Source organism: Lactuca virosa, chromosome 2 (assembly GCF_052849685.1).
Source record: "Lactuca virosa cultivar CGN04683 chromosome 2, Lactuca_virosa_CGN04683_v6, whole genome shotgun sequence".
Lineage (NCBI taxonomy): Eukaryota > Viridiplantae > Streptophyta > Magnoliopsida > Asterales > Asteraceae > Lactuca > Lactuca virosa.
The window spans coordinates 314,740,386-314,756,037 of NC_136427.1; the positions used below are offsets into that span (position 1 = coordinate 314,740,386).

The window sequence follows — 15,652 nt, forward strand, 5'->3', positions numbered from 1 at the left end:
TAATTAGTTACATTGGTAGGTTAAACTAGTGCATAATTATTTACGCATCAAGTCATAAACCATAATCATGGCTTTAATTTAGTAACCCCAACTCCTAGGGTAAAAGACCATTTTACCCTTCCCCTTAATTGCCCCAAACCCAAAAACACCCAAAGCCCAAAAATGGCCCAAATCCATAAAGATCTAAGGCGTAAAAATGGCCCGACTTAATAAAACCTTTGGCCTAACAAGAGCCCAAAACCTAGAGTCCAAAAGTGGCCCAAAACCAAAAGCCGAAAATGGCCCCCTCATGAATACGCTTAGCATACTACCTGGGTACGCCTCAGCGTACAACTCTACGATTAAGGACATACGGGGCCTTAGCTCCGTATGCCCCTTCTTGTCAAAACTTCATTAAGCACTTAATGCTTTAAGTCCAATCATTTATTTTGCAGATCCAGACCTTGGGGAATGTCTTAAACGATAAAGTTACCAACTTGATGCCTTTGTATGGCTCAAAGAGACTCAAACCCTAAATTTAGCTTTCTACTTTCACCAAATGACCAGTAACCCATGCATGGTTGATCTACAACCATAAAGATGCAAACTTTATGGACTGGGGACCTCAGAAACATCAAGAGGAGCAACTCAAAACTTCTGGAGTGACATTTAATCATTATAACTCATTCATGGGACCAAAATATGTCCAAAACTACACTAGATCTAGATCTAAGCATAGAATAACCAAGGTCAAGACTTTATACCTCTATGAAGCTGAGGTAGGTGAGTAAACTATGGATCTACAAGCTCCAACTTGATCAATGCTCCTTCACCAAGCTTTTTCTTCTTCAAGATTCACTAAAAACCAACCAAAAAACACACACAAGGATCAAATCTCTCTAAAATAGGTTAGGATTTTGAAATGAGGCTTAAAGGGGCAATGGAGGCTCGTAATGAGGGAACCTTGGGGCATAACGTTGTTTTAATAGGGTCCAAACCCTAAAAATTAGGTTTTGACCCTTGACCACGTATGCCCAACATACTAAGATGAATCCCCACAATCACTTAAGCCCAGTACACCCAACGTACACCCTGTATGCCCAGCGTACTGGACTAAACCCATATTGTACCTAACTTCTAATAGTCATAACTCCCGCATCTCAAATCCGTTTTCGGCGTTCTTTATATCTACGAAAAGGTATCGAAGAGCTCTACAATCCTATCTTGTTAAATTTGGATTAACACAAGTCGATCTTAAAACCATAATCCTTGCAAGCAGTCTAACACCTATCCTTCCCCAGCTCACCCTTGGTTCCCACTCACAATTCGAGTGCTTAGATCTCACAACCAAACTTGTCAACCTTCAATAAAGCCTAAACTTTACTTTAACGAAGCCCCAAAGTCATTACATAATCAATTTACGACCCGCGAGTCCCGGATCACAAATTGATCAAAAATAGGCTGTTACAGTTCAACATTGGGTGACCTATGCATTGATTATGAGAAACTTGTAGGATGCACATATTATAAAAACTTAGTTGTTGTTTGGGTGGCTGATTAAGTATTCTATGTTCAAATAATACTTGATTGTTTGTTAAAATGTAAAAAAAAATTAGGATAGATGAAAACCTAATTATTTATGTGTGTTTTGGTGGGTGAAGCTTATTGAACAGAATGGGCCAAGTATCTTAGTTGAGGAAAATACTTGTATGCAGCCTAAATTTAAACTCCAACAAGATTTAGCAGAGAGTAGGGAGTCCTAGAAAACCCACCATGTCCTTAGATGATGATACAAAGGATATAAAGAACAAACATACGGACAGTAAATTGTTATTTATTTTTGTCAGTACACTAGTACAAAAATGACCTACGGTCATACTTACCGAAAAACGGCCTGTGACACTTTTTATTAAAAGTGTGGCCAAAGGTCACTAAAAAAATTTAGAGACTGTTTTTGGATACATTTAAATTAGTTTGTGTGGAAATTATATAGATAATCAAAAGTTTAACCACTCTTAATTATACCAAATGTGACAAATATTAGTCACACTCGAACACTGAGGCCATAGGTCACAATCAGCCACATGTATGGATTATCATTATCATACCTTTTTTTATAAGAGACAATAGATAAACGTATTGTGACATGAGGCAATTGTATGTGTGTTTATAACCTGGTGACTTTTTAGATACATAACATACAAAGTAGCTAAAAGGTGATACATATGGTCACACTAAATATTTGTGTGTCCATAGGGCAGTTCTGTACTAGTTGTACTTAGTAAACGCAAGAAAACAAGTTAGTATTGGTTGTTTATGGTCATGTACCTTTTATTAGGTGTGTCAAAATATGATGAATTGGCTTTGAGAAGAAACAAATATTGTGAGTGTAGGTAGCATTTAGTTATGATTACAGTTATTATATGTGTCTATATGTAAATATAGTTATAAAAGAACAATAATGTCTTATCGGTATAATTATGGGTCGTTTAGTGAATATGTTACTATATTTATGTAATGTCCATTCTGGTAGTACTATTGTATTTGTAAGTTTAAATAATAGTCTTCATAAAATGAAAATTTGTTGATGTAAAACTGAAATTGTTTCCTGGTTAAGTTATTATTACAAAAAATGACAATTTTAGACTTTTTGGACGACTTGTAAATTTGACCATTTTTATCTTTGATATCATTTGGCAGAATAAAAAATGAACAAAAAGGTCAATCATGTCATTTTACAAAAGTACATTGCTTTTTTTGCAATTAAAGGGTGGTATAAGTTAATGAAAAAAATTGAATGGCAGTTTTGTAAAGTTACCTCAACAGAAACAATTTCTGAAAAAACCAAAAAAATAAAAATAATAAAAACAAAAACAAATAACAATATAGTTGTATTGAATAAGAGTTATAAGAAAGGACCAAATTGCCCTTTTTGTCATCTATTTTTTTAATTGCACCAAATCATATACCATTAAAAAATGAAAAGAATACAACTTTGTCTAACATTGCATAACGAAAGTACATTGCTATAATATGCAGTTTATGTTATAACATGTCATCCAACATTATAGTAAAAAACTGAAAAAATTAACTTTGTGTTATAACGATATTACACCAGAAAAGTTTGATGGTATAATATGGTAAAAAGATATTAAGGAAAGTACATTGTCATTTTTTGTCATTTTCTTATTCTCCACGTAAAGCTAGGATCAAGGTTTGTCCTTTCCCTTCTACAAACAAAAATAAAGATCATTATATGTTAAAAGAAGGAAAAATATTATCACTACAACATAATCAACTAATGATAAACATGTGTAATAACACTAAGCAACCCTACATAAAAGCAACATTCCAAATTACTTTATTGCAATAAACTCCCACGCCCACCCATATGCTTAACCAAAACCGACCCGATATATACCCTTCCCCGACCCACCCACATCCACATCCACCTCCACACCACACACCCTACCCACACATCCTTACCCGTCCACCTACACACCTACTCCACGCCACTCTAACATCCATGTCCATATACAATCGCGACCCATCCGCATAGGATATGACTTCTTTAATAACACAAAATATATAAGTTTTATTTTATTTATTATTAAAAAATGAATACTATGTTTTAAAAAAATGAATATTGTTGTGAATCTATATATAAATTATTATCATTATAAATAAGGTAATTTTGGTAGACGTCAATGCATTTTTATTTTTAAAATTTTAAAATTATTAAAGAATTTTCTTTTATAAAACTAGCATCCATATAATAATAATCTCTATAAATTTTAATTAAAATTTTTTATAGTAAAAACTAAAAAAAACTTTTTCCAACCTAATTTACATATTTAATTCCCTCCCATTCCAATTTATTCCAATTTTGAGACATCTGGTTTCCCCCCAAACCCGATACGATCGAATTAATCCCAAAACAAAAAAACCTTTATCGCTAATCTATTCTTTTTATCTCCATCCCACGCACAAAATATACCAGTTACCCCCTTTTCACGGCGATGACATCGTTGAGCCTTCAACCGAAGGTCAGATTCAAGATTTTGACTGGTGGTGGTGGACGACGTTAACATTCAACCATCATGGTTTCTGAGTAAGAACCGATGTAGATCAATTATCTCTCAATCCCATAATGGAGACGTCGACATTAGGGTATGTGAATACTCTATTAGACCGAGAATCATATAACAATACTTGGACAAGGGAAATCGATATGATGCATCAATTGATAATTTCCAATCGAGGCCATCAGGTTCCTTCACCGCTTCCGGTTGTTAATCGTGTCGTTGTTGCCCTATGTCGTCGTCGTTATTATCGAGCATCTCTGTCCCACCAGGTATGCCTCTATATGGTATCATTTTTTTTATTTTCTTATTTGATTCTCATTTCGACTAATTCTTTATTGATATCGGTCTACATCACACCCACCACAAGATACCTATTATCCCCTTTCCACAGCGACGACATCGTCGAGCCTTCAACGACCGGTCAGATTCAACATTGTGACTTCTGCCTCAAGACTTACGCCATCGGCTTCCATCTTTCCCTGTAAGTAAGTTAATAACTGAAATATATATCTGATTCTTAGCTTCTTGGTTTTTCTGTTTGTCTCTACCTCTTATCCCCTTTGAACTTACTCGTCACCACCATAGGCTACCTACACACACCCACCACAAGATACCTCTTATCCCCTGTAAGTAAGTTAAGTTCTCCATTTTTGCTGAATGCATTCGGTTGACAGAATGTTATCACTATCAGTTCATTAACTTCAATTGATTTCAATTGATTTATTATAAATTATTAAAGCTGTGCAATTGGTTGGAGATGCTAATTAATTACAAGTGAAAACATAATCTTCTATCAGAAGCTCTTATATGTATAGCATCACAATCTTAAATAGTAACATTTTAAATTGTTCCATTCTAATTTTTTGTAACATACACGTTTTGAGATCGTGTTTTATATAAATAATATTATGAAATATTATGTGATATTGAGTACCGAGTTCTAACAGATAGTTTTTACTAGAAATAAGGTAAAACTATGTTTAGAATCACTCATAAATTATTGGAAGTCTTATGAGATTCCAATTAAAAACTAAATAGTGAAATTTAGCGAAAATATAAAACTTGAAATAAGTAAAATTTGGTTGTTGAAAGTTGTAGATAATCTCGTTAGAAACACGTAGGCGAAAACCTCGTCGAAATCCGAGTTATAACGAAGAAGTTATGACCAATCGAAGATCCGCGATAAAACCGACACGGTGCCGAATGACGTAAAAAGTGAGTTTTTGATAAACTACTTTTTAGCCTTAGTGATCTAAATGAAAGTCGTAGTATTCGTTATACCGAGAAGTTCGATAAAAAGAACGCCAAAATCTGACTTCGTATGAGGAAGTTATGATTTTTACAAGTTTCAGCTTAGCAGTAGACAGCTAAAAACTCGAATTTTAGATCGAGTGATTTTTAGCCGACACAACCTAAACGAGAATAGAAGGTCTCGTCATTAGTAGTACAACGGTAAAAATTCTGACGAAAACGGACGTCGGATGAAGAAGTTATGAATTTTTAACGGATTTACCAGTCCCGGTCTGTTAAAAATAATAATATAAAAATAAAGTCAAAATTTTTCCGACGAAGTCTAAACGAAAGTTGTAGAGCATAATTTTCTCTACGCGTGCATATAAAGAACGTCAAAAACGGAGTCCGTATGAGAAAGTTATGGATTTTACAAGATTGGGCACATTCTTCGAGAAATTTCGCATGAATAGTGATTGCCACGTCACCCTCGCTCGGAGTTGGCCACGTGTCCGAAGCTGCTGCATGGCATGTCCGAGAAGCGACGCGTGTCGCACAGGTATCCGAAGAAGCACGTGATCCTCGCATGCCACACGTGATCCTCGCATGCAACACGTGATCCGACCCTCGTGTCCTCCTCCCATTGGACCGAAGCAGCCGACCCAATCTGAAGCAGCCAGCTCTCCGGCCGAAGCTTCGCCCTGCTGCCGCTTGTTCCGAGCCTCGCACACATGCCCTCCTCTCCTCGCTTCGGATCTGAGGCTCGCACCTATATAAAGGGTGCGAGACCTCCCGGTTACATGTTTGAATTTTGGTCTTTTTCACCCCTTTTCAACATTTTCTTACATTCCGACTTTCCCCAAAGCCCCGGTACTTATTCCAAAGCCCGAAGCGCACCCCGAGATTCCCGAGAAGCCCGAAAAATTTATCTTTTCGGTTTCGAAGCTCTACCTTCGCAGAGCCCGGTTTTCAAGAAAACTCCCGGTTTTCAACGAAGAAAGTCATATTTAAAGCCGAAGTGCTGCCCAAATTACTATTTTCACCCCCGTTTATTTCTCGGTGAGTTTAATATATAGGAACAATTATATGTTATGTGTTATATGTGCTATGTTCTTTTCCATGTTATCATCTCGAGTTGTTGTATCTGCTATTTTATAGCAAGGTTGTACCTCTGACTTGAAGTGTGTGACATAAGCATCACTTGGGTATTGGTATGAACCGTTGACCATGAAGTGTATGACATAGGTATCACTTTGGCTTCGGTAGTATGCTAACATAAGGCTGAAAGCCTAAATATTCTAGCAAAATGATATTCTTGAGTATTTACTGTGCCATTGGTGCTGAAACTTTATTGATTTTATATCAAGTATGGAATTTGTTATGTCTCATTGATTAATATGGAAAGCTTTTCGCATTATGCCTTTGTTGTTCCTTGTTCCTCTTTGCTTCTGGCATATTACAGTATATATATGGCATAACGTTATATTGTATCTATTATTGAACTCACTAAGCGCCACCGCTTATCCCTCTCAATGTTTAACTAATTTGCAGGAGATAAGCATCCAGTATAGTTATATACTGGTAGCAGATTTTTTGAATAGTTTGAAACTACTGTATTGATAGAAGATTTTTGAATAGTTTGAAACTATTGTATTTTGTACTCCCATATGTATAAATCTATAGAATCCTGGGAAGTTATGTAATATATAACACTAGGAAATAGTGGGTTTGTATCCAATAGTTTGTAACCGCTTTATCAATATAAAATATTGTTTTATGAATATGCATGTAGCATGTTTTGGAGTAACTATATTGTCAAGTATGAAAGTTGGGTCTTTCAGAAATATGAAAGTATAGAAAGGGTTCTTTCAATCATGGTATCAGAGCAGTGGTTTAAGTGAACTAAATTCCACGGATTGGTATTTAGTCTTAAACTATTGGAAGTTCAATATATGAACTTAATTATTGTAAGTATAGGGATACAAACCATAGGAAATATATATATATATAAAAGTATTAGGTAATAGTAAACCCTAATATTCTAAAATACAATATTACTCCCTATTTCAGAGCAATGGCTGAACAGGTTAGTAGCCATACCCCCGAGGTTGGTGAAGGTCCTCAACCTGAGGAAGTGAATACTCCAGTATCTCCTCGTGAGGAGCGACTCTTGGGTAAACTTACCGGTGTTATTCGACAGACTCTCGAAGAACACAAAAAGAGTGGTGATAAAGGAAAAGAGAAAGCCACTGGAGAATCTTCGAGATGAGAGGTGAAGCGTCCCTCGTTTAAAGATTTCAAGAGTAGCGGTGCTACAGAGTTTTCTGGTGTTCTTAATCCAATTATTGTGCTTACTTGGATCCAGAACACAGAAAAAGTGTTTCGTATTTCTCATGTAGATGCTGAAGACAAGGCTAACTATACTTCTGCAATGCTCATCGGAGAAGCCTTGGTCTGGTGGGAAGCAACCTATGAAGCTCTCAGCAAGTTTGACCAGGAGAATTTATCCTGGGAAATGTTCAAAACTCGTGTACTAGAGAAGTACTGTCCTCTAGACATGAGGAGGAGGTTGGAGAAAGAATTCCTCGAGCTTAAACAGGGAGGAATGACTGTGAATGAGTATGAAACTCAGTTCAATCAAAAAGCACGGTTTGCCGTAAAGTATATTCCAACTGAAGATGAGAAAATTCATTTATTCTTAGAAGGACTACAGCACGAAATTCACGATTTCGTTGCCAATCGGGAAGTACTATCATTTGATAAAGCTGTTGAGTATGCTCGAAAGCGTGAGCATGACTAGAAATACGTGGTGCCACTCTTACTGTTCCGAAACATCCACGTACTGAAAGGACTGCTCCTGCTTCCCCTATTCCACCAACTCAATTCGTTCGATCTGAACCTAGCAAGCAAGTACAATCTCAGAGTGCTTTTCGTGGCCGCGACAGGTCACAATCTTTTTCTCTTCAGTCGGCAGCTTGTCGAAATTGTGGAAAGAATCATCCGGGCGAATGCAGACTAGAGGAAAGAACCGTGGTCTGTTTTGGATGTGGAGAAGTAGGACACAAGAGGCCAGTGTGTCCAATGAAAGGTGTTACATGCTTTGCATGTGGTGTTACTGGCCACAGGAAGCGTTTTTGCCCCACCCTTACTAGTCAGATGACGGGAAGTCAAGCTTTCGTTCAACAACCGGCGAAAAGTCAAGCTTTCGTTCAACAACCGGCGAAAAGTCAAGCTCCTGTTCAACAATCAAGGGGTACTCCAACTAAAAAGGAGGAGGTTCCAAAAGCTAAGGGTCGTGCATTCCAGATCACCACAGAAGAGGCACGCGAGGACCCGAATGTTGTGACGGGTACATTTCTTGTTAACTCTAGACCTGCTCACATCTTATTTGATTCTGGTGGCTCAGATTCTTTTGTGTCTTATGAATTTGCGCATTCTTTTCAAATTGCTTGCTATGCACTCGCGCAACCCTTTCACGTAGAGACTGCTGGAAGTATATCATTACTTGCCGATAAAGTCTATAGGAATTGTGTTATAGAAATTGAAGGCTATAATTTTCTTGCTAATCTAATTCCTATCTCCTTGCCCAACTTTGACATTATTCTCGGCATGGATTGGTTGTCGAAGAACCACGCAGACCTTTTGTGTTATGAAACGATAGTACGTATTCCCATTGAAGGGGAGAATCCTATCTATGTCTATGGTGAACAAGGAACCTTAAAAATAATATCTTTCCTTAAAGCCCGTAAATTCATATCGAAAGGGTGTTCTATCTATCTGGCCTACACAATCGATGTCTCGAAAGAAGATAAGAAAACGGTGAATGATGTTCCCATTGCTAAGGAATATCCAGATGTTTTTCCCGAAGAATTGCCTGGTTTTCCTCCGGACAGGCAAGTAGAATTCCGAATTGACCTTGTGCCTGGTGCTGCTCCGATTGCTAAGACTCCTTATCGTCTTGCGCCAGCTGAGATGAAAGAAATGATGATCCAACTGCAGGAATTACTTGACAAAGGCTTTATCCGACCAAGTACCTCTCCCTGGGGTGCTCCGGTACTGTTTTTTAAGAAGAAAGATGGATCGATGCGGATGTGCATTGATTATCGTGAGCTGAATAAGGTGACTATCAAGAACAAATACCCACTACCTCGCATTGACGATTTATTTGATCAACTTCAGGGTGTTAGCTATTTCTCCAAGATTGATCTAAGATCTGGCTATCATCAGTTGAAAGTTCACGAGCAGGATGTATCGAAGACTGCTTTTCATACTCGATATGGGCATTACGAATTCCTTGTTATGCCGTTTGGTTTAATGAATGCTCCTGATGTATTCATGGATATGATGAATCGGGTATGCCGCCCAATGCTCGATAAATCTGTCATTGTATTCATAGACGATATTCTAATATATTCCAAGACTGAAGCTAATCATGCCATTCATATTCGTGCGGTGTTAGAACTTCTTCGAAAGGAGAAGCTTTATGCTAAATTCTCGAAATGTGAATTTTGGCTTCGCCAAGTTCAATTTCTTGGCCATGTTATTTCTGGTGACGGTGTATCCGTAGATCCTACTAAAATTGAAGCTATTCAAAATTGGGAAGTGCCCCGTAATGCTTCCGAAATTCGTAGTTTCTTGGGTCTCGCGGGATATTACCGGAGATTTATTAAGGATTTTTCTCGTATAGCCATACCTCTCACGAGTCTTACACGAAAGGAAGTGAAGTTCGAATGGGGTGAAGCCCAAGAAAAAGCTTTCTCGACTCTAAAAGATCTTTTGACCCATGCTCCAATCTTATCACTTCCAGAAGATGATGATGATTTCTCTGTATATAGCGATGCTTCAAGATTAGGACTCGGTTGTGTGTTGATACAACGTGGTAAAGTGATAGCCTATGTCTCAAGACAACTGAAAGATTATGAAAAGAATTATCCCACTCATGATCTCGAACTCGCTGCAGTGGTATTTGCCCTAAAACTTTGGAGACATTACCTCTTTGGTACAAAATGTCAATTGTATACCGACCACAAGAGTCTCAAGTATATATTCAGTCAGCAAACTCTGAATATGAGACAACAACGAGCCATGGAGATGATCAAAGACTATGACTGTGAAATCCTATATCATCCTGGAAAGGCTAATGTAGTTGCCGATGCACTTAGCAGAAAGGTTTATCGTAATAGTATGTGTTATGCTATTACTCACACCACAGTAAATTTCACTATCCTAGATGAACTAGAGAAATGGCAAGTAGAAGCCCTAAAGCCAGAAAATGTGAAGAAAGAAGGGATGGTACATTACACCGATGTTTTACTTGATGATCCCCAAGGACTGAAGGTATTCAAGAATCGACTGTGGATTCCGAAGATCGGTGGATTAAGAAAGAAGATTTTAGATGAAGCCCATAAGTCTAAACTGTCAATACATCCTGGTACAAGTAAAATGTACTACGATGTAAGAGCTGATTATTGGTGGCCTGGATTAAAGAGAGACATTGGAAGATATGTACAAGAATGCTTAGTATGCTTACAAGTCAAAACAGAGCACCAAAAGCCTTACGGAACCCCAGAAATCCTTAGTGTACCTGTATGGAAATGGGAAGAACTGTCCATGGATTTTATTACCAAATTGCCAAAGACTGCTAGACAGCATGATAGCATTTGGGTAATCGTCGACCGCCTGACTAAAAGCGCTCATTTTCTTGCCATGCATGAAACGGCTCCAATGGAGAAATACGCACAAGTATACTTGGATGAAATTGTTGCAAGACATGGTGTGCCACTAAAGATCGTTTCCGATCGTGATACTCGCTTCACTTCTCACTTTTGGGCGAGTATGCAACGTGAATTGGGATCTCGAGTTGCTCTCAGCACAGCCTATCATCCCCAGACAGATGGACAGACGGAGAGAACAATCCAAACGGTAGAAGATATGCTTCGTACATGTGTTTTGGAGTTCAGTGGTAACTGGGATAAATACTTACCTCTTGTCGAATTCTCGTATAATAACAGTTACCACGCTTCAATCAAAATGCCGCCATATGAGGCATTATATGGTCGCAAGTGTCGTACTCCATTATGTTGGCGTGAAATAGGACAGAAAATCCTTGGAGGCCCTCAAATGATTCAAGACACCACCGACAAGATTCAAATTGTACGAGAAAGAATGAAAGCCGCCCAGGATCGACAAAAGTCCTATACGGAAAAGAGGAGACGACCAATAGAATTCCAGGTGGGGGATTTCGTAATGTTGAAGGTATCCCCATGGAAAGGTCTTATGCGATTTGGAAAGAAAGGAAAACTAAGTCCTAGATTTGTTGGTCCTTTCAAAATCCTCCAGAGGATTGGTAAACAAGCATACCGCTTGGAATTTCCTGAAGATTTGGCAGGTATTCATGATGTCTTCCATGTGAGTTATCTGCGCAAATGCCTAAGCATTTATGATGAGTCAGTTCGATTATCCGAGGTGAAACTGGATAATAAGTTAACTTATGTAGAAGAGCCTGAAGAGATCGTAAACGAAAGAACGACTAAGCTACGTAATAAAGAAGTAGAGTTGGTGCTTGTCAAATGGAAACACCATCGAGGCCCGAACTATACTTGGGAGAATAAGAATGAGATAAGAGCGAAATATCCCCATTTATTTTAATCGATGTAATTTCGGGGACGAAATTCTCAAAAGGAGGAGGTATTTGTAACATACACGTTTTGAGATCGTGTTTTATATAAATAATATTATGAAATATTATGTGATATTGAGTACTGAGTTCTAACAGATAGTTTTTATTAGAAATAAGGTAAAACTATGTTTAGAATCACTCATAAATTATTGGAAGTCTTATGAGATTCCAATTAAAAACTAAATAGTGAAATTTACCGAAAATATAAAACTTGAAATAAGTAAAATTTTGTTGTTGAAAGTTGTAGATAATCTTGTTAGAAACACGTAGGCGAAAACCTCGTCGAAATCCGAGTTATAACGAAGAAGTTATGACCAATCGAAGATCCGCGATAAAACCGACACGGTGCCGAATGACGTAAAAAGTGAGTTTTTGATAAACTAATTTTTAGCCTTAGTGATCTAAATGAAAGTCGTAGTATTCGTTAAACCGAGAAGTTCGATAAAAAGAACGCCAAAATCTGACTTCGTATGAGGAAGTTATGATTTTTACAAGTTTCAGCTTAGCAGTAGACAACTAAAAACTCGAATTTTAGATCGAGTGATTATTAGCCGACATAACCTAAACGAGAATATAAGGTCTCGTCATTAGTAGTACAACGGTAAAAAGTCTGACGAAAACGGACGTCGGATGAAGAAGTTATGAATTTTTAACGGATTTACCAGTCCCGCTCTGTTAAAAATAATAATATAAAAATAAAGTCAAAATTTTTCCGACGAAGTCTAAACGAAAGTTGTAGAGCATAATTTTCTCTACGCGTGCATATAAAGAACGTCAAAAACGGAGTCCGTATGAGAAAGTTATGGATTTTACAAGATTGGACACATTCTTCGAGAAATTTCGCATGAATAGTGATTGCCACGTCACCCTCGCTCGGAGTTGGCCACGTGTCCGAAGCTGCTGCGTGGCATGTCCGAGAAGCGATGCGTGTCGCACAGGTGTCCGAAGAAGCACGTGATCCTCGCATGCCACACGTGATCCTCGCATGCAACACGTGATCCGACCCTCGTGTCCTCCTCCCATTGGACCGAAGCAGCCGACCCAATCTGAAGCAGCCAGCTCTCCGGCTGAAGCTTCGCCATGCTGCCGCGTGTTCCGAGCCTCGCACACATGCCCTCCTCTCCTCGCTTCGGATCCGAGGCTCGCACCTATATAAAGGGTGCGAGACCTCCCGGTTACATGTTTGAATTTTGGTCTTTTTCACCCCTTTTCAACATTTTCTTACATTCCGACTTTCCCCAAAGCCCCGGTACTTATTCCAAAGCCCGAAGCGCACCCCGAGATTCCCGAGAAGCCCGAAAAATTTATCTTTTCGGTTTCGAAGCTCTACCTTCGCAGAGCCCAGTTTTCAAGAAAACTCCCGATTTTCAACGAAGAAAGTCATATTTAAAGCCGAAGTGCTGCCCAAATTACTATTTTGATCCCCGTTTATTTCTCGGTGAGTTTAATATATAGGAACAATTGTATGTTATGTGTTATATGTGCTATGTGCTTTTCCATGTTATCATCTCGAGTTGTTGTATCTGCTATTTTATAGCAAGGTTGTACCTCTGACTTGAAGTGTATGACATAAGCATCACTTGGGTATTGGTATGAACCGTTGACCATGAAGTGTATGACGTAGGCATCACTTTGGCTTCGGTAGTATGCTAAGATAAGGCTGAAAGCCTAAATATTCTAGCAAAATGATATTCTTGAGTATTTACTGTGCCATTTGTGCTGAAACTTTATTGATTTTATATCAAGTATGGAATTTGTTATGTCTCATTGATTAATATGGAAAGCTTTTCGCATTATGCCTTTGTTGTTCCTTGTTCCTCTTTGCTTCTGGCATATTACAGTATATATATGGCATAACGTTATATTGTATCTATTATTGAACTCACTAAGCGCCACCGCTTACCCCTCTCAATGTTTAACTAATTTGCAGGAGATAAGCATCCAATATAGTTATATACTGGTAGCAGATTTTTTGAATAGTTTGAAACTACTGTATTGATAGAAGATTTTTGAATAGTTTGAAACTATTGTATTTTGTACTCCCATATGTATAAATCTATAGAATCCTGGGAAGTTATGTAATATATAACACTAGGAAATAGTGGGTTTGTATCTAATAGTTTGTAACCGCTTTATCAATATAAAATATTGTTTTATGAATATGCATGTAGCATGTTTTGGAGTAACTATATTGTCAAGTATGAAAGTTGGGTCTTTCAGAAATATGAAAGTATAGAAAGGGTTCTTTCATTTTTTGTTCCAGGTTATTCATCTAATTCAACCAAACATTCTTCTTAATCATGGAGCATAAAAGGAAGCTTAAGGAAGAGTTTGGTCAGTAAGCATTTGCAAAGCGTGTATCAACTTTTGCTGATATAAAAGTTCTGGTTGTGCTTATTTTTTGTTCCCATTAGGAGTTGAAGAATGGAGTTTTGTTAAAAAGCTTGGAGATGTTGTCTTTATACCTATTGCTTGCCCCCATCAAGTTATAAATTTAAAGGTTAATAACTTACCACTTGATATTATACTCTTTCAAACTACATTAAATTGCTTCATTTGGAATTAATAGAGATAACGGCTTGATGTTGTGGAGAGGAATTGCAGTTCACTTAACTGTTAACTTACATTATACTGTGAGCTCCATTTTCTGAATAAGTTGGTCACCCCTTCCCATTGGTTGTGGATATTGCATTCTTTTACTGAATTGGAAGATGTTGATTGACCGTTTTCTGAAACCATCCTTCTTTTGGTTTATGTCTTGAATTTTGTTGCAACTTTTTTTCGAATATTTATGCCTACCACTTCAATTAGTTTTGGTTCTCATGAATAAATGTTTCAAACCACTTATTATCCATGATCATGATTGTTATGCTATCTCTTTCAGGTTCTCTTTTGTGAAAAGTGAGTACCCATGATTTTATTTTATATGTTAATCTTCATTCCATGGTGATAAAAGTCTAATGAGTGCTATTATATTAAGTTTGTCTATGCAGTTATGACATTGTTGGTGAAAAGAATCGTGTAAAAGTGAGTAACAATTAGTTCTTAATTGTAGGTTCTTATTTTGTATGTTTTTTAAATTCATTATGGAATCTGGTATGGTGGTCATGTCAGGAAATGCCACACCAAATCTTGGGTGAATGAGCTTTGGCAATAGAAGGTTTGCATTTGTGGATTGAGTTTTTAAAGAAATGACGAAGGCAACAAATATTCATCCGATAAAGCAAGCTAAGGATCAATGTTATTAAGAAAACATAGAAGTTTTATTTTTAGGTTTAACATTTGTGTATATTTTTTAGTTATTTATTTATTTATTTATTTATAATTTTGGATTTGTTTAGTTGTAAGAATTTTGAATTATTATTAGTAAAAATTTGTTTTTTATTTACATTGTATTGTATATTTTCATTTTAAAATATAAGCGTGTGACTAAAAATAATAATAGTATTGATAAAAGAAAAAAACAATGATTATAAGCACTTAATAGTGATAATTTAATTATATTATGTGTGACTACAAGTAACAATAGTCGTGATAAAAAATTTATTGTGACTATGAGTAGTGTTATGTCATGGTTTAATTTATTATGTGTGACTAAATAATTGAAAGTATCTCACTAACAAGAAATTCACGTGGTTGTTAGATGAACAACAGTCACTATAAAAAATGTATGTGCGTC

General features: G+C 37.1%; 1 long non-coding RNA gene across 2 annotated transcripts; it reads left to right on the forward strand.

Annotated features, from left to right (window-relative positions):
* The first annotated feature begins 4,061 nt into the window (after window positions 1-4,061).
* On the forward strand, window positions 4,062-13,967 carry LOC145157205 (uncharacterized). 2 transcript variants are annotated; one of them, XR_013737167.1, is made up of 3 exons: window positions 4,062-4,333; window positions 4,432-4,545; window positions 13,904-13,967. It is a non-coding gene; the product is annotated as an uncharacterized LOC145157205 (long non-coding RNA). The 2 variants fall into 2 exon arrangements; XR_013737166.1 differs by lacking the exon at window positions 13,904-13,967 and adding an exon at window positions 6,846-6,959.
* Window positions 13,968-15,652: the final 1,685 nt, after the last annotated feature.